Source organism: Ixodes scapularis, unplaced genomic scaffold (genome assembly GCF_016920785.2).
Source record: "Ixodes scapularis isolate PalLabHiFi unplaced genomic scaffold, ASM1692078v2 PGA_scaffold0__279_contigs__length_252992795, whole genome shotgun sequence".
In the NCBI taxonomy this organism is placed as follows: Eukaryota; Metazoa; Arthropoda; class Arachnida; order Ixodida; family Ixodidae; genus Ixodes; species Ixodes scapularis.
In genome coordinates, this window is record NW_024609835.1 from 77,540,295 (window position 1) to 77,565,876 (window position 25,582).

The following is a 25,582-nucleotide window of genomic DNA, read 5'->3' on the forward strand; positions in this document are numbered from 1 at the left end:
AGATTCACATTTAATTTACCCTTCACACTCAGGATCATCGGGACTTCTATTGAAACGCCAGAAGCATATATGTGTATGACACGATAAATAACTTTGACACGCAAACTTCAATAACAAAAAAAAAAAAAAAACGCGAGCAAAGTGTACTATAGTCATGATTAATCTCTAGTCATACTTTTTTCTTTCGCCTCATGTACGTGCACTCCTCCTAAGGTCTGCCAGATGCGAGGGGGCAAAATAAAAATCACATTGGTTCATTGATTGATTGATCCCCGCACTGAAATCCCCGTAATACTAAATTCCACTGATAAGTTTGCCCCTTAGGAGATAGTTGACTCAAAGGCCCATTTTTTCTTTTGTTTGACAATCAGCTTTTTAAGCGTATTTCGGGGTCACCTAATTATTGACCTTTAGTAAGACAGTCGCACATCACCTTCAGCAAGCTTCTCACGCATTGCGGATTGCTTGACGCAAAACAAGAAGGACGTCGCAAAATCTTGTCGAAATAAAGATCCTAACATGACCGAGGATTTCGTCGGTTTTCTAAGTAAATAACGCTAATGGCACTGGATTATTAACATGAACAGTAAAGTGGTGAGTGCACGTAGATAGTCAATTAACAATTTTCATAAAAGGAATGAAAAAGTTACGATCCATACTCCCTAGATATTGACCGTCACCGTGTCCCTGCGACGCAATTTATTATAGAGATATCAGATATATCTTCCGGATCACCCTATGTCCCGAAAGGGGAAGGATTGCCAATAAACAGCCTTTTGAAGGTATTACATTTACCTCTCCTTTGAAATCTGGCTTTGTAGTCAAGTTTTCAGAAAAGAAAGCAAAAGGTATCTGATCTTCGGTTAGGTAAAAATACTGCACATATCGCAAAAAAAAAAAAGAAAAAAAAATCTTGTCAGACGTTTATTAGTTTAGAGACTATTTAAAAAAAAAATACCCTTCCTAAAAATGCACCAAATTAAAAAGAAAAAAGTTATAAAGAGCACGCGCTTGTTCGTTCGGCAAATGTTAAGAATCCAGTTCGTAAGGAGATTCGTTAAGATGATTCGGCACTGGGGTAAACCGTCCGACAAGGACCGGTAATTAATCTTCTAAAAAATGTAGTGTTCTCTTTAGGCATGCCAGTTTATGCCCCTGAAAGGTCTCAATGCTTCAATACAAGTTTTCGTCTCCATGCAGTAGGAGAAGGATGGAGCGCCTATTTCTTTACATGTCAAAGCAGGGCAAATAGTGGTGCTTAAGTCAATGCGTCATTCATAACCATCTTATTGCTAGGGAATACGACGACATAAGGACTTTCTTTGCAGTGTTGAAGGCAAATATGACTCCGCGCTATTTGATTCTAGTCGCTGTTCGCCCAGCCCCACAAAGATGTAATGGAGAGAAAACAATAAAGAATGGTTCTTCTGCCAGTCGCACTATAGCATTTTCGAGCAACTACACGCACGCGGGAAAAAACCGGAATTCAGAGTGCTGAGGTGTTGTCATACGACGAAAGACAGAAGGGCAGGTGCTTGGAAAAATCTTTTGTACGTGTAATATTAATAAGACTTATGCTCCTAATCAAATCCTGATATCCCAGTGTGAAACTGTTAAAGCTTACTTCAGATTATTTTGGACGCTGCTACCAGCGCTTGTGGTGACATATACAAAAACTGATATATATCAACGTGAAATGACTTCTTTCAGCTCAGTTTCTCAGAACCCAGACTCTTTACATGAAAAAATGTATCTTCCAATTCTAAATACTTATTCTATTCGAACTATTGGTCGTACACTAGCCATCCTTCAAATTTTAACTTGAGATGTTCTTTCGCAGGCGTTTTGCATTTCGTGAAGCCTGGATTAAACCTTGGTCGCGTGGCTTGACACTGATGGGTTTTGAGTTGGGGGGGGGGGGGGGGGTGGAGGGAGAGGCCATCGATATAGAAAAGCGTTTTCCCAGGCTGGAATCGAGCCCAGACCGTTTAGATTATCTGACGGACGCAGAGTGAGACATCCGCTCTGCATCCGGCACAAAGTCATTTGACGACATCATCGCAGAAGAGCACCGCCGTCAAAACAGCACAGCAACAAACCAACACGCGCCAAAACAGCACCGCATCAAAACAGTACAGCAACAAAACAGCACGCGTCAAAACAGAACGCGACAGAACAGCACAGCGACAAAACAGCAGGCGATAAAAGAGCGTGGTCAGAACAGCACCCGTAAATCAGCACCGTGTCTAAACAGCACAGAGACAAAACAGCATGCGTCGAAGCAGCAGCGCCAAAACAGCACAGAGACAAAACAGCATGCGTCGAAGCAGCACGCGCCAAAACAGCCCCGTGTCTAAACAGCACAGCGATAAAACAGTGCACGTCAAAACAGCACGCGACAGAAGAGCACGCAACAAAACAGCACGCGACAAAACAGCACGGTAAGAACATGACACGTCAAAAGAGGACGGCTTTAAAACAGCACAGCGAAAAAACAGCACGCGTCGAAACAGCACACGCCAGGAGAGCACTGCGTCAAAACAACACAGCGACAAAGGAGCACGCGTCAAAATAGCACGCGACAGAACAGCACGGCGACAGAACAGCAGAGAGAAAAAAGAGCACGTGTCAACCCAGCACTTGACCAAACAGCACAGTAACCAAACAGCACGCACGTAAAATCGGTCCATTGAGGCCTTCACGACCGAGTAGAGTTTCACCCAGGATGAAACACATCCGGTGCAGAGCAGGGACTGAAACCGAGAAAATATAATTTTTCGGCTACCGTTTTCTGTTAGTATCGGTTTCGTTTGTGTTTTTACGGTTTTAATCTTTATGGTTTCGGTTTCCGGTTACACGCCCCTCAAAATCGTTTTTTATCAGTTTTTGCAGTAATCAGTTTTATTGAAATGCTAGACAGCCGTTTTATAATAAACAATTTAAAGTAGTCCCAGATAGCTAACAACGGGACATTCACAATAACAAGATTTTTTTTCTCAAAAACGTCTTAGCCGGTCTTGGTCGAAAGTTGCACACGTTTCTAGCGCCAATACTTGTTCGCTGATTCTATTGGCATTACTTAGGGTGGTTCAAGTCACCAGGCTCGATCGAAAATGGACCGTAAAAATCGACGCCTGCACGTAGCCATCTAAACTTTTCGTCAAAGGTGTATTTCACAGGTTGGCTTCTTCTTGTATAATTACAAAGCGTAGTTCTCTTTCAGTAAAAAATAGGGACAAGAAACTTGCCAGGGTCTACGGCGGGCGGCGACCCAGACGACCAAGTCCAGTAGCGGGGTGTGTTTGGCGTTCTTATTCATAGGTGGCGTCGGGAGCAGCGTCCGAAGGTGCAGCCGACCAGCGAAAGATAGCAGACGGCACGCAGACGAAATCCGTTGGCAGCAAAAGCGCCGTTATACAGACGCGTTTTTTTTACTTTAAGTTTTGCTTTTTATTGTTCGCATTTATTTTTTAACCGAAGGAACATTTCAAAAAGATTATATTCATTTTAATAAACCACGCTGGTCGCGAGCCGTCGCGATGAAAAGGTAGCGCCGTCCATCAATACGAACGCCAAACACACCCCGCTACAGGGGTATCCACACGAAGGAGAAATCCGCCACTTTCCTCCGCGGATCGCGCATCACGTGAGACATACGTCATCCCTTTTTGACGCCTCGCGGCGCGTTCTCCTCCGTGGCGGAGGCGCGGAGGCTTCGTGCCGTCAGCACGAAAGCTCCGCCGGTGCACGCGGCGGAGCCGGGGACGGAGTTTCCCGGGATGTTGACGTCACGACATCCGTCCGCGGAGTTCTCCTTCGTGTGGATACCCCTTATAGCCGATTCACACGACGGACCAAATCGCGATTTTCGTCCGCGGACCGTGTACCACGTGACCGGCACGTCACCGATTCCTGCGGTCCGCGCCTCCTCCGCGGAGGCGCGGACTGATAAAGTCGAGCGCCTTTTTCACTCGCGGATGTTTGGCGGCAGACTGACTTGGAAAGCATTTAGTCTGGCAACGGTACATGGTTTTCTTGGTATTTTGCTTTTGTGCGTTCAAAACAAAAATGGCGCGTCGTTGCGTTTTGTGCGTCTGTTGGTTCATTTTGTCGTACGATTCTTGGTTCCACGCGTGAGAGAAACTCCAGAAACTTTGTCCGGCTGACGCAACGCAGGTTCCGGTGCTCCTCCGGGTCCGTGTCAAGAAGCTCCCGTCAAAAAGCACGCCGCGATAATTCTTGCACGTCCAATCAGGATTTCACCGAGCAAGCCCCCTCTTGTGGATGTGGTGTGCTTGAGTGTTGTGCACGAGCGCGGAGTGTGTGAAGGCATCTCCAAACGCCCCTCCGCGAGCCCAGAAGTTCGTCGCGTCTACGCCGAAGCTCTCTCGGGCAGGATCATGCCTGTGTCACTGTCATGCTTTGGGTTAGTAAAGTTAGTGGCGCTTCGCGCGAAGCCTGTCCCGGTGTTTTGTTCTCGATCTGTACGTAGCGGCGGCGTACGATTCTTTATCGCGGTAGCAACCGTCGATTTCTCTCTTGGACAACGGTGCTACTGTGCGATGTTGGAGTTTCGCGGCGCTGTGGGGTGCGAACAGGTTCGGTCCGTCCTCACTGGCGTCTGCTCGTCGCCTCCCTCGTGTGGATGCGCTTGGGAGAGGACGAACCGCGGATATGTCGTCACGTGATCAATCCGTCCGCGGATCAGTCCGTCATGTGAATCGGCTATTACAGGGGTATCCACACGAAGGAGAAATCCGCTCCTTTCCTCCGCGGAGCGCGCATCACGTGAGACATACGTCATCCCTTTTCGACGCCTCGTGGCGCCGTTCTCTCGTTCTCCTCCGTGGCGGAGGCGCGGAGGCTTCGTACTCTTAGCATGAGAACTCCGCAAGTGCGCGCGGCGGAGCCGGGGACGGAGTTTCCCGGGTTGCTGACGTCACGACATCCGTCCGCGGAGTTCTCCTTCGTGTCGATACCCCTTACTGGGCCCCTTGACTGACAAGGAAACAGCGCACCCTCAAAACAAGCACTCTAAGCTTTCATGCACACAAAAGAAAGCACCACTTACACAGCGCTGAACTGGCAACTCTATGTTATATTTATGTTTTGAGGGTGCGCTGTTTCCTTGTCAGTCATGAACAACCAACTCGCCCGAACCTCCGTTTTAACAGGTTTTACTGGACCCCTGTCGTCTGCGTTGCTGCCCGCCGTAGACCCTGGCAAGTTTTTTGGACCTATCTTTTACAGAAAGAGAGCTACGCTTTGTAATTTTACATGAAAAAACTGAGCTGTGAAATGCATCTTTGACGAAAAGTTTAGATTGCTACGTGCAGGCGTAGATTTTTACGGTCCATTTTAGATAGAACTATGATGACTTGGACCACCTATGGTTTGATACCCAAGCATGCATGTTACCCGCGCCTCTCGGGGATCATCGCATTCTATAGAATAAAATTTTAGACTGAACGGAAATGTACTTCAAGATGCACCACTCGTTGAAGATAACTCTGCCAAATGGCCACAGAATTTATAATAATAATAATTCCTTTATTAGTCCAACAAAACTTTAAAAGGTGAGTAGGAAAAAAAACCTGTAAAACAGCTTGACTGGCCCCTAGCCACCCCAAGCAAGCAGTCACAAATCGAGCACCAAAGGAATTATTATTATACAATGAAATTTTCCAAACTCATAACATAAGTGAACGATCATCACACAAAAGAAATAGCGTTTTACAAGGCAATAACACATTAAAATCAACATCCCGCCCTCAAAGATGTACAGTGTATTCTAAGTTCCACACAATCAGCGCAAATTGTTGAATGAGGTTTGAAATGAAATATTCCCGTAAAGGTGCTCACCGATGTACTGCTGATACCCTTACAAAAATGGCATATCTGGACTTATATAAAAAAAACACAAATATGGTTATATAAAAAATTGGGCAGATCTGGCCATATCAAGCACATCAGTTTATATAAGCCTTATATAGCCAGATCTGCCCAATTTTTAATATATCCATATCTGGGTCTGCCAAATAGGGGTATATCTGCCTCCCATATCAGGGTGTTTTTTTTTTTGTTTTTTTTTATTCCTGCAGATTTGTTTTAAAAAAAAAGTCATGAAAGCTACACTTATGCGGCTTCTGCGAGTGAGTTATATGCCCAGGGGAACATTACCTGGGCGCTAAGCTTTGCGATTACTCGGCTAATTAATTAAAATTCACTAATGAACCTCTCAATTAGTGAAAATAGACATGCGGTTCCAATAAGCAGCTAGCGGGGCGTCGTCCAAAATCCCTAAATCAGTCATTTTCAGTATTTCAGCGCGTGAGAAGCGCACTAAAGTTACCAATCGTGGAACAGGTACAAGGCTAGCGGCTTCGGTAAGGCGCCCGCGCAATTTTTCTGTTTGTTATCTAGCCCCAGCCTTGTACCTGGTCCACGAGTGGTAACTTCAGCGCACTACTGCGCTTCACACGCGCTCAGTCTTTCTAAAAATTACTGGTTTAGGGGTCTTGGACGACGCTCAGCAAGTTTCTAACTGAAACCACATGTCTATTTTCACTAATTAAAAAGTTAATTAATGAATTTTAATTAATTTGCCGACTAATCGCAAAGATTAGCAAACTACATAACGTCCCCCTGGGCGTATCACTCTCGCACAAACGGCATAAGTGTAGGAGCGATGCTATATGCACTACGTTGTGCACTTTGGACGGAAATTGCTATATGCACTACGCTGAGAGCTCATGCCGCTCGGGCCACCCTTTTTCGAACTGCGCGTGTATCACTGGGGAGCTCGTTAACACAGCCCCCCGCCTGCGTTCACGCCGCTTCGCGGCGACAGTATGCGGCTGCTAATTAGAAAAGTTAACCAGTACACGCCGCTTCGCGGCGTCCAGCCGGCATCCCAAGCCCCGCTGTTCCCGATCTGCGAAGTCTGCGAAGTTTCGTCGACAACATTCATGTAACAAAACTCCATGTAATTAAAGTTTTGTAAACGATACCAGGTTTTTGACGCATTTATATTTATTTTGGAACGACAAGATTTATAGAAAAGTTAGCTTTTTATCAAGCAGGTATTCGCACAAGTCACGCCGCTTGTTTCTCATGGCCGCCGCTCGCGGCTGCAGGTCGGGAAATATTCAAATTTTTGTCTCGCGATTACGCGGCGGAATCGCAACATTTCGAAGGAAGGAGGTGTGTTTTCTGACATTTGTGACAAGGTGAACAATGTCAAAAGTAGAAGATGCCAATTCTTTCAACGTTAAAATCGTTCCACAGCTCCTTTGAAGCATTATGTTTACTCCAAATATCAAGCTTTTTCGGTGTTTCTTTCGCATCATCTATAAGATCCGATGCGTTATCACCGTTTTCAAAATCCCCCCTCGTGGTCATTCTTCAGAAAAAATAATATTTTTATTTTTCGGTTCATATCGGGTACTATCGGTTACCGGTAAATAATTTACAGTTACGGTTACGGTTTTCATAAATTTCCGATAAGGTTATGTTCCGGTTGCGGTTACTGAAAAAATTTCGTTCCTCAACGGTTTTCAGTTACGGTTACGGTTTGAATCCCTGGTTCAAAGCCACACGCGAGAATCTCGCAGACGACGGAACGTCCTGTACGAGTATAATACACAGCCCTCATTGACACTCTTTTGGCCCGTAGCTTTACTGCATGTAAGCTATATGTAAAACAAGAATATATGCCAAATTACCTATTTCTTCAGCAGTTTCACTGAACTCATAAATTGTGACCTTATTTGTTCCTTTCGATATATAGTGTGCCACGTTGGTATTGATATGAAACATTAGCGAATTAACATTCAATAATTCATTAAAGAGACGATAACAAATTTAGCTTCGCTGGCTTGCGGTAGGAAGGTTTTATTACTGAACATGGCACGAAAAACTACAAGTAGGCAATAAGATATATCGGCGCAGGCAATAATATAAAGTCATACAACGGCAGATAATAAAATGTAAGGGCTTTAAAGATGTTCTACTGAAACCGTTAGCAGCAAATACTTAATTTATGCACGTGCTGCCAATAAAGTGTTCTACAGCAAAAAACAAATAAAAATAACATGCATTTGTGTGCGTGCTGTTTTGTTGCTGTGCAGTTTTGTGGCGTGCTGTTTTGGCACGTTCTTTTCTGTCCCGCTGCTGTTTTGACACCATGCTGTTTTGTGGCGTGCTGTTTTCATGCGTGCTGTATTGCCGTTGTGCCGTTTTTGGCGCGGTGCTGTTTTGACGCCTGGTGTTTTAGTCATGCTTTTTCGTCGCGTGCTGTTTTATCGTGTATCGTTCTGTCGTGTACCCCAACTTTAGATCCTGTCACACGTTTTTAAAAGCCGGGTTAGCGCCGTTATCTCCATTCCAATAATTACTAACGAATGCGCAAGCCACGCGTTAGGCCAGTCGCTAAACTAACCGATGGAGAGCGCCGAGAGTTTTGACGTCATATGTTTCATGTCCAAACAGAATTGCCGAGCAATTCGCTATGCATTTAATTTTTTTTTTTTTTTAGTTTCAGGCGACGAGTTTTTGTGAACAACCTTTCAGGCGGAAAAATATCAATAGAAAACAAATTTCAAAGAGTATTTCCACACCCGAGGAAGAGAACCACGAAAGCAAGTAGAAATGTGAATAAACGGGGGATCGACAAATAACAAAACATTCCAAAGGATATGACGTCTCTTTAGCCGAAAGCCAAATATTTAACGCCTACGTATACAGCAAAACCTTTTTCAAACTATTTTCACCAAATTAGGAAATTAGCATGAGCAAGAGCTGCCCTTTCTGAAAACAAAACGAAAGCAATGTTTCGCCGGCAGTTGTTGTAACGAAGGACATTTACAGTACATGAACGTTAAACTATACGAGTTAATTCGCCTAAAAAAATTTTCCGAAACAACACGTGGAATAATTACGTGTCAGTATGAGGATACAAAAAAAGTTGGAAAAAAGATGCATGCATGAGAACAGTTGAGCGAATTAGGACCGCATAGCCCACCCAAAGTTTTAACAGGGGCAAAGTTTATGATCTTTAATATTGCAAGATTTGGCGACGTCGCTCTTCTGGTGCGTCAGTTAATCGGCAATGCGGGGGAAGTCCGCGTAGGGTGATATATGATTGTCGTTAATAGAGGTCAGTAATTAAGTGACCAGTAAATATGCCAAAAGGGCAGACTGCCAAAAAAAAAAAAAGAGAAGCAATGTTCCGGGCATATATCTTTGAAGATACTCCCTCCTAAGGTAAGGGCAGAGTTCAGGCTGGACTCCATGGGACAAATATGCTGCAAAGAATCGACAAAATTTACCCGGCGGCTTTTTCTCTGCGGGTGCAATCAGCATAGTGGCTGCTACGTCGTGCACAAAGCGAGCGTGCTTTCGGGCGAGGTTCGTCAGTTACTCGTCGCATAATTCCCTTCGTGGACTTCAGCCTTTACACGTCAAATTTATCATTACAGGAAATTCATTGGCTCGGACCAATAATCAGTCTATCTGTTATGTCTTCATACCGCCGTCGTAACTTTGACAAGCCATGGAGATACAAAAGCGAAGCAATACGTTCACATACAATATTACCCCGCGCGCAGCTGGCCATGTAGGCAGCGCGGCCGTGGCCTAAAGGTTAACGTGCTGCCTCCCACGCGAAGAGCGAGGGTTCGGTTCTTAGGTGAGACGCGCCTCTATTTATTATTTCTACTTGTCATTCTCGCAAGTTCAAGAACTTTCTCGTCTCACCGAGTTACGAATGTTCTACACGCCGAAAAATATTAGACCGAGGGTTCCAGAAACCGACGCCGGTACAAAAGGTGCTCCGCGTGGCGAGCCGGAGTCAGTCTCGCCCCAGTGTACGATCCTGCTGTTACGCCGCTGGGTGTACCTCAAGGCATCTAGCATTGAGGTCTACCCCATGTCCTTCCAATCAAAGCCAATCAGAGCTCGGAGTTGTTCTGACGTCACCGGAACCCCTGCGTTATAGGTGCAGACGACTTGCTCTACGCATAAAGATGTTGTTTTAAGTATGCAGGCAGCTGAGATTGGATGGCAATCTAATGGATACAATAACGCCTCGGTTTGGCAGACTTACTGTTATATTATATTATAAAGTTATCGACTTTTTATTGACATTTTATGGAAAAGTTATTTTCGTTTTGCATAATCCTTATTTTCCCGCTATACTGTGTACCATTCTGCGAATTCCCGCTTTCCTCTGCGCTCACTCCTTTACCATCTACTTTTTAATATGGCCTTTGAGCACTCTCGGCTTGAGAGATTGCGGAATCAGAGCTCACAAAACAGTACACTATAGCCTAAGTATGCAATGCAACAGATACTGCAGTGTAGAAGGCGGGAACCTTTTCGCCGCAGGCCGAGTCGCCCCGAAACGGAGACGGAGCGCTCTGGATGTAAAACCAGCAGATTGGGGGGGGGGGGATCAGATTTTGTACATGAACGCCAAGTAAACTGCTATGTCCAGGAGCCGTCCCTACTGAAAAAAAAAAAAAACATTTGGCGCCTGTATGAAAATAAACGGGTCCATATCGGTAACAGTTTAGCTATACCGGTCACCAGATTGTCAAAGGTGTCGCCCCTATGGCTCAAAGGGGTCCCCCGTATGAGCCATAACGGTCACCTATTTGGGCAAACAGTTCACTTCTTTGGCAAACGGGTCACTCTTCTGAGCAAACGGGCGACCCGTTTGGGCAAAGTTGTCGCACGTTTGCTCAAACCGGTGACCATGTTGCACAGACGGGCGACCGGTGACCGCCATACTGAACCGGTTCAATCAAACGGCTCTCAGGAGCCCGTTTGATATTGAACGTACAGATCGGCGGCGTGGGCACGCCTGTTTCAGCCGTGGCAGCCAATGTTTCCGGAAGGCTGGGAGCGCCGGTTCATCGGTTTCAGACCGTCCGCGTAATGCAATAACTATATTGATATATTAACTGCGCTGATGTTCGCTTACACTGGAACTAAAACTAACACATTTTTTTTCACGTAAAGCGCGACGTTGGTGAGCCGATATTTTTGACAGAACTTTAAAACTTTGTCCATTTTTCTTGCCTCAATTTACTTATTCAGCTCTAATCTCTCTCGCAGAAGACTCGACCGCATGAAAGAATGTACTTCTAGAGTCCGTTTCACTTCATTTCAAGACACAGCGAAGGTAGCGCCCGAACACGCGGCTGCAAGAACATCGAGCATTGCGAGAGCACGTTCGCCGTTGCAGAAGTCGCCGGTTCAGACACTTGCGTTTGAATGCGTATGACAGCGTTGCGTCGAGAACCGAAAGCGTTCCACCGGCACATCTGTGCTCCATATAAATCGTGGAATCCAATTCAAGGAATCGTCTTGGCACGCGATATAAGCAGCAGGGATGTCCTGGTTTCTCGCTGCCGCAACGCAGGCAAACGCAACTGTCTGAACCAGGCTTAACAAGCTCGCGCTGAGTACTTTGTTTACTCAGGCGCAAGCCGAGCTTCTGGTCGCCGCCATTTCCTGCGTTCAAGCGTGCTGAAATGCGCGCGCGCGCGCGCCTGCTTTTTGAGGCTACAAAAAGCACGTCTCACTAGGATGCCTGCGGAGAGGGTTCGGAGATGTCTCGGCGTCCTTCGCCTTCCTCCGTGACCCCTGCCTCCTATCTTGTCACCTCTGTCACGTGACCCGCAGCAGCGCGCGAGCTACACGCTGATAAGCATCAAGATCCGGAAGGGCGCGCCTTGCAGCCGCTTTTTTCTTTGTCTGCTTGTTGTCAGTTGCAGCTTGGACTTCGCTCGTCCTACCTGCTTCAATCTGTCGCCTAACCCTGCGGTCTTATTAGGATGTCTCTCGACGACGTATTGGACGTGCACCAAAGCTCTCAGTATCCGAAAAGTCCTACCTCTATATCGGCAACGTGCGATTCTTCAAAGAAGTCAGAAGTCTTGTAAAGAAGTCTTGTGGTTTGGTTGGGTTCGTCAAATGACAGCTTGTGCGCCGCATCCTGTTGAAACTTCCAAGGAGCCGTTCCCTCTCGTTTGTGTTTGTGTGGTTGTCCTGCTTTGACCGCGTCGACATATATCACGGATTACATTTTTCAAGTCTGCTATCATTATGGTAAGTGCACTGCAATCTAATTGTTGGCAACGATTGACCGTTCTTCTACGCGTACTCTTCCAGATTATCTATAAAATTATGCAGTGCCTATTTACGCGGCAGCTGGGAGAATAATTTCCCCGAAAGTTTGTTTACCTGTATAGTTTAGAATTACCTGGGTTCTTGTTGGCTTTGCAATCTTGTCAGTTGTATAAAAGCTTAAAGTGGCTCTCACATTTCACTGATCGCTTGCACGTTTGTACTTGTCTACAGAAGAGGTAATAAACTTCGAGGAGAATTGAAAACAATCTTTTGTGTCTGTTTTCCTGTCCATTTGCAAGCACCTACGCGAGCGCATTTCTTCTACGTGTTTTCTCCGGGTTATAAATACGTTTATGAGTTTTGGGAAGTCTTAAATAAGTTTAAAATAACCAACCTCCCAGACGACACCCATTTAGGGCTAGCGCATAATTTACCAATTCGAATGGCACGTTTAAACGTGTGGTCACGTGCCAGGTCGAACGGGCACCCGTATCATACGGGCATCCGTATCACACGGCACCCGTCTCAAATAAAGCACCTGTATCAAACGGGTACCGTTTCAAACGGGTACCCGTATCCCATAATCACGTTTGATTCAAACGGGTCGACCAGTTTACCACCCGTTTGAATTTCAAATTGTTTTTTTCAGTAGGGGTATATGTAGAGAATTCAGTCATTAATTGGTAAGAATAGGGTGAAAGTAAGGACACGTCACTGTCCGAAATTGTTTTAATGACATTGGGCCTCTTTTGGCTAACCACTAGCCGCAAATATTCCCCTAGCGGAGGCAGTGAGCTTAACAAATACCCTCCAATCACAATTTCTAAGTAGGGACGTATTCAAGTATTTTATTATAGCACGCTAGAGTTCAAGTTTGCGTCCCTTCGTGAATGAAAAGGGCAACTCACGTGACGTTGACGTCACAGGGACATTCAGCATACTTCTTGACACAGCTCTGAAAATCTTGACCCTAACGTTTAAGCTCAGCCAGAAACAAAAAATACGCGCGCCACGGTGCGCTGCTCGGTCAAGGTGATGCCAGATATTTGAACTTTGCACGATTACCATGGGGGAAATGTAATGTGCGGCGCTGGCGCTCCACCCCGGCAACCACCGCCTCTTTCCGTTGACCAATCTCCCACTATAAGGCTCTGCTGTGCCCAGTGCTACAACTCCGCATTTATGGTCGCGTTTCTCCGACGCTACCGTCACTATTACATGGTCGTGGTGTCTTCAGAACGTTTGCGCGCCATCTCGCTGGAAGAATCAAGCCTGTAATATTCACATTCATCCCGACACACCTTCCTGGTTCCACACCCCAAGTCAGAAACGTCTCGACCACGTCAACCCTCTCCCCCCCCCCCATCTCTCTCGTCGACGAAATGCCTTGCTGCCACTGAACCTGGTCTCTTCCGGTTATAAGCTTAGCTCCGCGTCCGGCGTGGTGGGGCGTCAAATCCACATACGGAGCTATAAATTGGGTGTAGTGTCCGAAAAACCCAGAGGGGCAACCGCTTAGCTTCCTGTACCGGGTGGTATTCAAGATGCGGGTGTTAGTTCTCCCAGAATGCCAAAAAAAAAGTGATTTTCGGACTCCACTGGCAGCTGTTGTTCTGCAGAGGAAGAGCTTGCTTTGCAGAAAAGAGACGCACATACACGGTGCGGTCCTAGGCAAATGGTGGATTCAATGTGCACGTACGCTGGGAAGACGGCTGTTGACGACTTGAAGGCGGAGCACGCCGTACTCAATGCGTTTTCCTACGGCCGGCACAAGAGCATGGTTCGATTCGCTTGAGTGCCGTGATAGTGGGAATGTCGTACCCGCGCTATGCGCGCTGCGTACTGCGGTTCGCATAGAGGTGTGCTCTAGAAGAGTGATAACTTAGATACAATTGATATATTTGGCGTTTTTAGACGCGCTCAATGTGCTGGGAAGTTATAACAAGCACATAAATGCTTCTCTTTAAGGTCCTCTTTATGGTCATATGGGATGTTCACGATTATAACCTAAATAGATCATTTGTGTTTCTATGGTACTCTCCCTGGAACCTGTATGCGGACGAAAACGGCACTTTGGATGTAATGGCGAAAGACAACATATGTTTTGAATGACTTTCTCTGAAGATTCATGGTACGGTTCTTGTTTGTGAATGAAAACAGTACATTGTATGTGGTGCCGAAAGATGGGACATGTTCTAGTCATTTCTTTTTCGGTAGATTAATGGTTTTTCTTTTTTTTTTTTTTACGTGTAGACATTAGAAATGAAACATATCGAGTAATATCTATCTCAGAAAAATCATTAGCCTGAATATACCGGGTGTCATTTTTTATTCGAACCAGATTTTTAAAAGACTGCGAGGTAAATGCCGTCTTCACTACATGTTTCTTGGGGTCAGCAAATATTTGACAGTCGAACAACGGTCAGACAGGTGAGTAATAAACTACAAATTGTTATTTACCTTTTTAATTATTTAAAATTGACATTTGGTTGTAATCAGAATCTTACTGAGCGTCATTTAATACCACTAAATAAGTAGCTTTAAAAATACTGTGAGCGAGTGAGAAGCGCAGTAGTAAGCTGACGTTATCACTCGTGCATCAGGTACTAGGCTGGCGCTACGATAAGAGGCGGAAAAATCGTGTGGGCGCCTTATCGCACCGATGGCTTTGTACCTGTTGAACGAGTGGTAATTTTAGCGCCGTACTGGGCTTCTCACGCGATCAAAGTATTTCTGAAAGTTCTTGATTTAGCGATCTTACATGACGCTCAGCAAGTTTCTATTTGGAACCATATGTCTGTTTTAACCAATTAAAAAGTTTATGAACAAATGTAGCCAATTACAAATCATGCTGTGACGGTTGTTGGCCCCCCGAATGTCCGCCGACCTCAAAAAACACATAGTAAAGCCGGCATTCACGTAGCAGTAAAGATGCCTTTTTTTAAAAAGAATTTGAATAAAAAGTAACACCCGGTATATATATATACAGGGTGTTTTTTTTTTCTTTTTATTCTTGCAGATTTCTTTTTAGAAAATTCATGGAAGCTACACTTATGCGGTTTGTGCGAGTGAGGGTTACGCCCAGGGGGCCATTATGTGGGTGGCTAATCTTTGCAATAAGTCGGCCAATTAATTATAATTTACAAATTCAGTTTTTAATTAGTGAAAATGGACATATGGTTCCAATTAGAAAGTTGCTGAGCGTCGTCCAAAACCCCTGAATCAGTCATTTTCAGAAAGACTTTCTGCGCGTGAGAAGCGTAGTAGTGCACCAAACTTACCGCTCGTGGAGCGGGTACAAGGCTAGCGGTTGCTGCGAGGCGCCCGCGCAATTTTTCCGTCTCTTACCTAGCCCGAGCCTTGTACCTGCTCCACGAGTTGTAACTTCAGCGCACTACTGCGCTTCAGACGCGCTCAAAGTCTTTCTAAAAATTACTGTTTTATGGGTTTTGGACGACGCTCAGCAAGTTTCTAATTGGAACCATATATCTATTTTCATTAATTAAAAAGTTAGTGAATTTTAATTATTTAGCCTACTTATCGCAAAAATTCACCCACATGATGCCCCCTGCGTTTAAAACTCACTCGCACAAGGCCCAAAAGTGAGGCTTTCACAACTTTTTCGAAAACAAATATGCAAGAATAGAAAAACAAAGCACCCGGTGTATGTACCAGGTGTTAAACGTTCAGTATCTGTATGATTTTAATCAAAGTTGTATCGCCCAAAAAGGTAGCAATGTTCCCAGTACACACACACACACGCACATACTGACACACACAGATATATATATATATATATATATATATACAGGGTGATTCAAGGAGAGGCCAGGCTCTTTATATCGACCGCGAAATTCGGTTTGTTAACCTATCGCGCTACGACTTTGTGTAGCGTTGCCCACAGATGGTGCATTTTTTTTTTGTAAAATTTGCAAAGAGCGAACTTACCCGAGGAAAAAGTAAAGAAAGAAAAAGGCTTAGCTCCTACGGAAACGCAGCGACGCCGCCGGTCTTGAAAGAACACGGCGCCTTTTCGCACGGAAGACAAGAGATGGTGCAACGAACGCCGCCAACAAACGAGCATGCGGCGCCGAGAGCCTTTAGCAGACGAGCTTTTCGACTCAAAAGCGGCGCGCGTTCCGCAGGCCGGTGACAGTCGCAGAAACAAAACAGGCACGGTAACAACAAGGAACTGCAGTTTCTTGTCTGCTAAAGACGCCGGCTCTCCGCCTCGTATGCTCGTTCGTTGGCGGCAGTTGGCGTCGCGACTGCTTGCGCCATCTCTTGTCTCCCGTGCGAAATGGCGCCGTATTGTTTGAAGACCGGTGGCTTCGCTGCGTTTCCAAAGGAGCTAAGCCTTTTTATTTCTTTACTTTTTCGTCAGGCAAGTTCGCTCTTTGCAAATTTTACAAAAAACAAAAAATGCACTATCTGTGGGCAACGCTGCACAACGTCACAGCGCGATAGGTTAACAAACCGAATTTTGCGGTCGATTTAAAAAGCCTGGCCTCTGCTTGAATCACCCAGTATATATATATATATATATATATATATTTATTTTCTTATTTATATATTTATTTATATACTGGGAGCATTGCTACTTTGTTGGGAGATACAATTTTTATTAAAATTATACAGATACTGAAAGTTTAACATGAATTTCTTTCACGTCTACCGCAGAGCGCTATACGATATAACCCGTGCAGCTTTGCCCTAAACTTGGAATATGAGCTCCTCAAATGTCCATGCTCGGACCGCTTGCGTCTTCAAAGATCACGGCACTTTGCTTTTCTAGCGTACTTTTCTGTCACATTATTGCTGGCTAATTGTAGCTGCAATTACAAAGTATTCTTAATAAACATCTCGCAACTTGATAATTAATTGGTTAAAAAAAATGACGTAGTATGTCGCGATATTCAAGGTCCTACACCCTAAATTATCTGGAACGTAAATTTTTCCTCAAGGTCTTTTGAGAGAGAGCCAGTATTCGCTGTGACAGTGAGAGTGTTGTAGACACGCGAAACGGCATGCCTGGTATGGGTGGATTGGCTGTTCTTTGTTTGGTAAGCATCTTTTTTCCTCGTGAATCGCGGAAAGCAGACACGGCAGATATTATCTACAGTGTAAAATTTTATGCCGCCTTTCTCAATCTTTTTGGTGCAAGAAACTCTTCAATAATATATTAGACATATGTACAGTTCTTCTGCGGATATCATATTTGCGAATGTCATGAAAGTTGGGGGATTGAACTTCTAAATATGAAGGGGGTATTGACCCTTAAATATATGTACACTGAGGTCATTGCTACAAAGAAATTGTGATATTATACTTTTGTTTTTTTATGTGTTTTTCGAGGCAGCGGAATGTATATGTAACCAGTAATTCATGAAGATAGAAATTAAAAAGAGCTATCAGTATTGATAACATTCTAAAATGATCTTATATTTTACTTATCTTAAGCGCATCCCAAAGTGTAAGTCTATTTAACGTAATATTTACTATTACATAAACCCTGCTATAATAGGCTATATGCGCTGTCACTCTCACGACATTAGCCCCTATGCAGTCATCTTTACGAAAAAGAAAAGAAAAACATCTTGCCCCACAAAATATCCTTCGATTTCTTTATTATTAAAAAAAACTTGCTCCGTGATGATAGTGTGAATAATGAAAAGGGGCAAGTGAGCTGGACAATAATAACGATAATAATCTCTGGAGAGGAGAACCAAGGGGGACAAAGTGCAAGCACAAATCTCCAAGCAGAGCTAAGTGACATTTTTGCGACCGAAAAAAATCCTCCTGGTACTGTCTTTGGTCATTTGTCCTCCCTTTTCCACCCTCCAGGAATTATTATCGTTATACTTGTTCCGTGCAACGACTCTATACAAAAAGAAAAAAAAGAGGAAAAAAACAAACAATAATGACGCAAGTTCGGGTGAGACCACGTGATACCAGCGCGTCAATGTTGTTGAGATTATTGCCTTTGTAGGTAAACACAATAGAAGAAACAACAATTACAAAAAGACACGCGGTTCGGAAAATTCCATCGCTCGTTGAACCTAAGGTCGAATGAAAGCAAATATTATATTTTCAGCGACTTTAGAGTCGATATACTGAAATACATAAATATGAACGCCTTGTTTACTGTAACTTTGGTGATCCTTCCAACCCTGACATCCGACACTCTGTCACTGCCAGCTAATCTTCTGGCAAGCACGAAATCGTTCATGGTTTAGATTTAGAGCATATATAACTATTGCGTATGTAGGATCATATTAACAGTTACTAAATACTCGGGATCACCTTCTCATAGCCGAGGGGCACTCTCTTGGGGCGGTGTTTCTTCACCATCGATGGTGACGTGATTGGATATTTTTATTATGCAAGAAAGCAAGCAAAGCTAGTAAGACTAAAGATCGGTGGTCTTTTGTTTTTAGTCTTTTAGTTTTTATTTCAACACATTGTATTCAAACCTAAAAGGAATGCCAAAAAGAATTTTCTTTTTATAATGCCTTTGTAGGATTTTTTTTTATGTCGTCTGTATAATGTTTTTTTTTTTTTTTTGTCTGACATAAGGCAAGATGGTTGATTCGGAGAGTTGCAGAAGGTCAATGATATTGCTTTATAGTCACATTTTTGTAATTTCCAGAATCTCTGCTTTTCGCTTTGTGCAGCATTGGTATACTTAATTTATTTCAGTCTACTTCATAGTCTAGAGCACTGCACGGGCCGGAATTTCTAGGCCCGGCCCGACCCGGCCCGGTAGAGACACGGCCCGAGCCCGGCCCGAGCCCGACAGAATTTTGAATTTCTAGGCCTGGCCCGACCCGGCCCGAAAGAGACACGGCCCGGGCCTGGCCCGAGCCCGACAGAATATTTAATTTCAAGGCCCAGCCCGACCCGGCCCGATGGCTGTAGCCCGAAACAACCCATTTCCATTTGAACCCGTCCTGTTTCGACCCGCTCCCAAAACGAGCTCCCCATTTGAACCCGTCCTGTTTCGACCCATTCTTTAAACACCCTTCCCATATGAACCCGTCCCGTTTCGACCAGTTCCCTAAACGCCCTTCTCGTTTGAATTTGTCCTGTTTCGACCCATTCCCTAAACGCTTTTCTTATTTGAACCAGTTTCCGAAACACCCTTTCCGTTTGAACGCGGCCCGTTTCAACCTACTTTTATAAGGCCCTGCACATCGCAACCTCTTCGCAAAAAGTCTCCATCGTTCTAAGCCTGCTCTGCGCACCGTTTCTGTTTAAGAATATGTTCTGAAGTAGCTTTACATGTCAACGCGTTCTTAAAATATACAACCCTTTCAGGCAAGCTTAAGTTTAATATATTCTTAGTTAACCCATTAAAACGTTTCTTTCAAGATGGTTCCCAAGACGTGCAAGCGCGGAACGGACTATGTACACTGTGCGACACTGATACCGCGAACACGACGTTGGCTCTTTTTTCGAATTTTACTTCGAAATGGTTTTAGTAGGCACCAAAGTATACCGCTTAGGTCTGTGACCCAGATGAGCACTTCTAAAGACACTAATATTTTTGAAATCAGCGTTTTGATTCTATGAGATAAGCATAAAAACACGATGATCGCTTGTTCGCGCTAATATAGTGTCGCGCTCTGTGCAATAAGGGAGTCTTAGAATAACGTACTCACGCACTTTGGGCAAGCTAAAATTAGCATCGCCATAGGTTTTACATCGGAACGCTATTTTTACGGTACCCAAAGCGCTTGCGTACGTTTTTCTAAATCTTCCTAATAGTGAACTAGATATTTTTGAGAGTGATGAATCAGACAGGTTGACAAGCATATGATTGGGACTTTATTTTGTTTACAATTTATAACACAACCCTCGCTCACACGGAAAAAGCTTGAAGGCTTTCTAGCTTCAAGATATCTTTTAGTTATTATTTTTAACGACGCTGTAGTGAATTTGCACTTCGCTTTTTTTGTATTCAATGAACCTAAAATATTAATGAGCAAACTTCTTGCTATCAACAACAATTTATGATTTACGGCACAAAATTGCCCAGGCACGGCCCGGGCCGGCCCGGGCCGGCGCGGCCCGAGAACTTTTTTGTTCAAGCCCGAGCCCGGCCCGGGCCCGAGAATGGAGAATCCGTTCAAAGCAGGGCCCTCCGTTTTATTTATTCCGACTATTCCCCATACGCAAGCATATCAGGACTTCGCCAATCAGCTAACCTTGACACTCTTTCTCACCGCCGCAGGGTGTCTCGTCTTTCTCTTCTTCATCGGATCTTTTATTACAACAGTCATCTCAGACAAAGTTTGTTATCTCCTCCTTACCGCATTTTCCCTCGTCTCGACCATTCTTGTAAACTCCGTCCGATTTCATCGTCAACCGTCACTCACCGAATGTCTACTTTACCATTGGCCATTGACGACTGGAACTCACTGCCTGACGTAATTGTTACCTTATCTGATACTAAAAAATTTTCTGTAGCCATTAGCTTATTTTTTCTAACCCATAACTAGATTACAGCGTGTTTTCGTAGATAAATAATTTTGTTACTTGTTTTTTTTTAAGTGTTCACTCCCTTGTGTAATGCCCCCTGGGCCTTCAAGGAATAATAAATGATGATGATGATGATCTACCCTAAATCGACAAAACCGCGAATAGCCGCCAGAAGCCGGAGGGGGAGGGGGACAGCGCCGGACGGGCAAGGACGAGTATGGCCGGACCCGGACGAGACTTTCTTCCTTTCACCGTATATTTCGCGGGCGCCCGCCAGCACGTGGTCACGCGGTCGCGAGCGGATGAGTTCTCGCTGCTCGCTGATGGCTCTAAAGCAGACTTGAACGTAGTTCAACTACTCTACTCAAACTACTGTAGTTTAACTACTTTTTCGAGTAACTTGGTAACTTTCAATTACAACTTGATTTGGGTAATTAGTAGTTTAATTTAACTACTTTTTTCAGGTAACTTCTACTCAAATTACTAACTACTTTCGAAATTATATAGTGCTAATTTTGCCCATCACGAAAGTTTGAGGGCAGAAATGAATAAGACGCCGGCAGATAAAGGGGCATTCCCGAACAAGGGGCCCCCTTGTTCGGGAAGGCGTCCTTGGGCCAAGGTGGCGACGAGCAGCCAAATCATAACTCCGGCACGCACGAACGCAGGAAGAGATGCTTAACAAGCCTTGGTCGGGTATTGACCTAATCCGGTAATGCACGCAGGCGCCGCGTTTCCTGCTGCAACCATGAAAGACGGGGACACTCCGAGAGTTGTTATTGTTTTCGTGTTGTCTGTCTTTAGTGAGTTTTGACTCAAGCGTTAGGTTCCACGGGAGGCGCCACTGGAATGACCTCGCAGCTGGGCGCCTATTCCCATGGTCGCCTTGTCGTCAGCGCATACGCCTTTGCAAAGCTGGACTCCCCCGCGCACAAACCCTGGCACGGATAATCCGTTCATGGGAGCACGTTCCCGCTTCCAGCTGCAACTGTACACGAGCGACGATGCTTGTTCACGTAATCCTTCGCGTCCTTCCGACCATCCATGCCTGGGAGACCTCCTCTTTGTTAAAAACGATTTACCGTACTTGTCAGGCGTGTCAGGCGCATCAGAATATTGTAGTCGCCGGGGAGGATTGCGAGTTGCCCTTGGGAGATCATTTTGTTGGACCCGGCGTCAGCGGCGAAGTATACTTCGGTTCATCATCTGCTAAACCAAAACAATTTTTTTTCAGTAGCGTAGCACTAGCACTACAACGGGACGCGCAGTCGTCAGGAAGATCTCATCGTCGTGGCGCGATACTTGAACCCTTGATGGTCTGGTGCACTCGCTCAGCGTACTCTCAGAACGACGTCGGAATAAAGAGGGGCCAGTCATAACAATCTCAACTTGACGAAGAAAAAAGAAAAAAGGAGGAAAGTTTGTTATAAAAGATCCTCTACCCGAGCAAACCTCACATGTTTGGTCATGGACACCTAATATGCCGACACTCGCGTACCCGACCCTGCACAGCCTGGTTCTCAAATTCAACGCTGCCGTTCCATTCAGCCCGTCGGTGGAACGTCTATTTAGCTTGGCTGGGGACGTCTTTAGAAGGAAAAGGGGAAAACTCTCCTATCAAGAACTTTGAAAGTCAATTGCTTCTGCGAGCGAATAAACTATTTTGGCGAAAACGCAAGCCATAAATAGACTGCATTTATTTTAGGCTCGCAGGGTTTTTCATTGATCAAAACTGCTGTTCATTTTGCTACCACAAAAATATAAAAAAGTAACTTCGAAAGTAACTTCAAAGTAACTCGCTACTTTTTACAGTAGTTAGTAGTTTACTCAATTACTATTACAAATGCGTAATTTCTACTCCAATTACTTTTGGCGTCGATACTCAGTAACTTAACTTAACTACCTTTTTTGAGTAATTTGTACATGTCTGCTCTAAAGAGAGAACTTTTCCGGAACCCCGCGCCTGCTCAAGTGACGTCACTGCGCACGTGACCCGGAAGACAATGTACTTGAGAGGTGGCAAAAGCCTGGATCTTTTTCATTTTTTTAAATAAAAACTATGGTATTTAGGCAAATCCTTTTTTCTGTATTTCACTGCAGAAGTGTCAGGCATCAACTTCCACTATTATTTAAGCAAAGCCCTGAAATTGTTGCACAGCTCCTTTAAAAAACAAATCGCATTGATAGGACATTCATTGTCAACAGCGCGTGGCCGAACCGTTTTGACATGAGCCGGTAACCGTTATTTTTTTTCCAGTTCAGTTCCGGTTCGGGTTCATCGCGATGACAATATAACGGTTCGGGTTCGGGTTCAGTTCCGGAAAAAATACCGGTTCGGTTCCGGTTTTCGGTTCGGTTTGGTTCCGGTTCGACACCCTGATATATATATATATATATATATATATATATATATATATATATATATATATATATATATATATATATATATATATAATTTAAATTTAAAAAATTGCTCAGCATCATCGAAAAACACTTAATCAACAAATTGCAGAACGATAGAAGGCACGCGAAGCATTTTATGGCTTTCTGAAAAACGGCACAAAATCGACAGGTTTTTAAGTTTCGGCTTGTTATCAGAGCGCATCTCAGCCCCGGCGGCGCCGCGCCCCGTGGAGAGGTAGTGCTAACAGCCTCTGCTGCCTAGCGCGATGACGGCGCAGCAGAGGTTGGTTGCACTATCGTTCGAAGGTGGGACGAGCAACATTCATCTCGCTCTCGCGCCTTACAGGTTGTTAGTCGGTGGATCTAGACAGGCTTGTACAAGATACTCACTAGAAGTATTTAGGATAAATTACTGAGTACCACGAAAAATAGTAACTCAGTAGAGTACTAAATACTCAAATTTGTAAAGTAATTGCGTAAAGTACAAAATACTGCAAAAAAGTAACTTGTGACTTTCAAGATACTTACAAGTTACAATTTTCTCCGCATTTCATTGTCAAGCACAACCAAAGTCAGAAAAAATCCGCAGTTTTTTGCTTGCGCTGTAGGGACGTAGGGACGGATTTTGACTTTCTAGGAGCTTGTAGGGGCTTTCAGAATGGAAAACTCGAAAGGCTGCTACGCTCGCAACATGCGCGCTAACAACGTCACTCATTACTGTTGTTGTTGTTTTTTCGTTTTTTTTGTGTGTTGCTTTTTTGTTGGGGGTGGAGGGGGGGGGGGGGTGCTGAGTGCAGGTGCACTTGGGCCCGAATGGGGGCCCTGGCCCCGAAGCATCGAGTTGGGCTTGGTACGCTTGCTCGAGTTACGGTAATCCAAATGTTTGCCTCACTGGAAGCGTTCATTGGAGGCGCGGCGCTCGGCTCGCGAGGTCACCTATCGTCTTGATTATCGTCTTCGTTCGAGCCTATCACCTTGATTATATCTGCCTCGTGTGATGTGCTATTGAGCTTGGCTTGGGGAATATACCTGTGCCATCAGATTGCGCCAGCCAATCAATTGTGGAGCGGACCCTCCCTGAAAACAGTGGGTCTATAGACCTTTCCATCACTTATCACCAGGGTGAAAAATGCAGAGTCACTGAGCTGTTGACGCGTGCGAAGCATCTTATATACCGCAGAGTAGAGCAATGGCGCATGCTCAGAAAGCGCTCCGCAGCACAGCAGACAAAGATGGCAGCGCGCAGGTGATTGTTGCAAATGTTTTTTAACGTAAGGTCCTAATAACCAGGGTAGTCTTAAAAATGCTGTTCAAGTTTTAGTGACTGTTGTATGTTAGGCATTAAACACAAAAGTTCTTAATTTGTTATACTGAGTACCTGGATTAACTTGTATTTTTAATTTTACAAAAAATGAATGTCGTGTTTGTAAAACAAGAAATAGCTAATTAATCAGTTGTAACGCACTCACGGAGAGGTACAGTGGGCAGGTTTACACATATAAGCAAAATAAATAAAATACAACTATTTTTCCCCTGCGGGGACAACCGTAGGAATATTTGCACACCTGGGTAGGGTCAAGCAGAGACGTTTTGGCGCGGACGTGGGGACTTTCCGGTTCGGCCATCTGACATCACAGCCGTGGCATTATCTTCGCGCTACCGAAGATAATGCTGCGTACGCCGCGAGCGATGGGGCGCCGGATTGGAGCCGTGTAGTCGCGTCTTACGAGTCATGTGTGCGAAGAGAGCCTAGTGAAACGAACGAGCGGTGTGTGCGATTGCGTGCGGATGCAAAGGCATTTCTGAAGCTGGAAGTCTTTTTTTTATATGCTTTCACTCCATGACAGAAAAATAAACTCCGGTTTACTGTCGACTCTCACCAGACACTTGTTGAACCCCCCCTCTCTCCGACGCAAGTGCCCTCCCTCTGGCTTGTAGCCTTGTACACATCTTATGCTTTCACCCGCATGCCCTTCTGCTTCGGAATCTCTGTTGCTCTTGGGCTTGGCCACAAACAAATTGTAAGAAAATGTGCTTTGACGTTTTGCCCAGTTAGAAGACGTGACACGCGTCCGCTCGGCTTGAGGGCTGCGACCCCTGCTTCTACGTGTCACCTTTTTCAGCAGAAGCACGGAAGTGCACTGTACTACCTGGCACGAAATGTATCTGCAATGGCAGGAAGCTTAGCCAATATCACTGGATTTGAATATTTTCCAAGCTTCCAGCCTCTAAAGAAAATAAAAGATTAGAAACTAACTTAAAAGTAACTTTAAAATGAGCACAGGTTACTTGAAAAAAATATTTAGGTTAGAGTACTAAATACTGACGTTCGAAAGTATTTGCAAGATACCAAGTTACTCACAAAAGTATTTAAGATGCAATAACTTGAGTAGAGAAATTAAGTTAAGTAAAGTCTGGATCTAGAGAAGGAGGCGAATCATTTCCTTGCTTAAATATATTTATTGTGCGTTGCACCAGATTATGTAGAATACACAGCAGTTCGCTACATTTTACCGATCACGCAAAACCGCACAGAAACAGACCGTGCATTGGTTAGGCTTAC